The 2,171-nt window shown below is 39.5% G+C and overlaps 1 non-coding gene across 1 annotated transcript; it reads left to right on the top strand.

Moving 5' to 3' along the window:
- The first annotated feature begins 1,141 nt into the window (after nucleotides 1-1,141).
- On the top strand, nucleotides 1,142-1,248 carry LOC149022510 (small nucleolar RNA R71). Its single transcript, XR_016172574.1, has one exon. It is a non-coding gene; the product is annotated as a small nucleolar RNA R71 (small nucleolar RNA).
- The last annotated feature ends 923 nt before the right edge of the window (nucleotides 1,249-2,171 follow it).

The following is a 2,171-nucleotide window of genomic DNA, read 5'->3' as shown; positions in this document are numbered from 1 at the left end:
GTATGTTCTGTATGTGTATGATTTCTCAATATGGAATAACTACCTTGCTGAGTTCTTCGAACTCATTCCTTTTGTACAAATGTTTTTAGATTATCCTACAGGTACCGAAGACTACGATGGCACCCCCTTCGAGACGGACTATGATTCCGCATACTACCCTTCGGGTAGTGGCATCTGTGAAGATCCGAGTGTTGGTGCCGAGGAGGATTACTATCCGCACCAGGGTTAGCCCCACGGTTGTGAGGGAGCGGCAAAGCTGGGTTTACTTCATCCGTACCATTGAGGAGACTGTTATTAGAGTAGAGGAAACCCTAGCTTAGTGCCCCATTCCCCTGGTGTATTTTTGGAGTACTTGGACCTGTAATTAATTAACTTGTTTTTGGGTTATCTTTAATACCTGGACATGTAATTAACTTAATCACACTTCTTTTCCGCTGCTCTGAGAGAGTGGTTATCATACCTTCTCTCACCTTTATGATTATGTTCACACTTTACTGTTATTGTCTTCCGCACTCTGATTTATTTAATCTTATCTTATTCATGATACTTAGTATTAAATGTTTTTACTTTGATTATCTTTGTTCATGATTATGTCATTGTGTATGTGGGAGGCATGGACCTATGAATCTTGATCCTTGGACTGTGGATCACATTCCCGAGTATTCCAAATGGGGCACCTGCTGGGTGGATGTGACAAGGGTGCTGCCTCCAACCAGGATTATAAGTGTTGGAATATGAGTTATTAGCTTTGCTGAAATTACCAACATAGTAGGTTGATTCTAGGTTAGATGGACAACTATCAAAGACATGTTCCCCACCGCAATATGTACACAAGACTGTTGTATTTTGTTGAGTTTGTACAGCTGCAGCCAGGTTTACAGATTTTAACACACTAGTTAGGGATGACACTTGTGCAGTTAAAGCTGTCATTGCATCCAACTCATAAATCCTTGCCACTCTCTTATTTGCAGCACCTCTTTCAACTGGCCATTGGTAGTTGTTGTAGGCCATCCTCTCCAAAATATCATAAGCTTCATTGTACGACTTTGCCAATATAGCCCCATTTGCTGATGCATCCACTATGGATCGAGTTTGTCCACTTAAACCATTGTAGAAAGTCTCCATTTGAATCCAATAAAGAATGCCATGGTGAGGACATTTACGCAAGAGCTCCTTAAATCCTTCCCATGCCTCATACAAAGATTCACTATCCAGTTGTTGAAAACCAGTGATATCATTTCTGAGCTTGGCACTCTTTGTTGGAGGGAAGTACTTCATCAAGAACTTCTCTACTGAATCATTCCATGTGGCTACTAATTGTGGAGGTAAGGAGTTCAACCATGCTCTTGCTCTATCCCGCAATGAATAAGGGAATAGCTTCAATCTCAAAGCTTCTTCAGTTGCTCCAGGTATCTTGAAAGAATCATTTATTTCCATGAAGAGTCTAAGATGGAGATGAGGATCTTCTGTTGGCATACCACTGAATTGTCCCACAGTTTGAAACATTTGGAACATCACCGGCTTAAGTTCAAAATGTAGTGCTTGAATATCTGGCCGTACTATGCTTGGATTCAGCTCATGTAACATGGGGACAGCATATGCTCTAATGGCTATCTCTATCATCACCCTCAGCTGCCATATTATTCTCAATATTATTCAACCCATTTCTCACTACTTCAGCCATTGTTGGAACTACTGCTAAGCCTCACTGCTCCCTTCTTCTAGTCCGAAATGTCCTTTCTATTTTGAAGTCAAAGGGTACCAACTCTTGATCAAGCAGCGTGTTCATACAAGGGTAAAAGCACCTAGGAATAAAAGAAAATTAATATCAAAGTAAAAAAATTTCAGTAGATAAAACAAAAACTTACTTCTACACTAATTATTAATGACAAAATTCCCCAGCAACAGCGCCAAAAACTTGTTGCTTGTGTACCAAGATGTTACGCAAGTGCACGTGTCGCAATCAAGTAATAAATGATAAGTAGAGTATCAATCCCATGGAGAATTCTATCCTTAACTTTCAATGTAAAAGTAAAACTGAATTAAACAAGATTAACAAGATTGATTTGTGATTGACTAACTAAATAACCAAATGACAGGTAATTAAACTAAAGAACCGAAATGGAGAATGAGCAATAGAAGGAACTTAGTGAGTGAAAAGAGTGTTGGGA

This window comes from Hakea prostrata, chromosome 3 (assembly GCF_041222555.1).
Source record: "Hakea prostrata isolate BN-2017 chromosome 3, UWA_Hpros_2, whole genome shotgun sequence".
NCBI lineage: Eukaryota > Viridiplantae > Streptophyta > Magnoliopsida > Proteales > Proteaceae > Hakea > Hakea prostrata.
The sequence above is the reverse complement of the archived record's forward strand: the minus strand, read 5'-3'. Positions and strand labels throughout refer to the sequence as shown.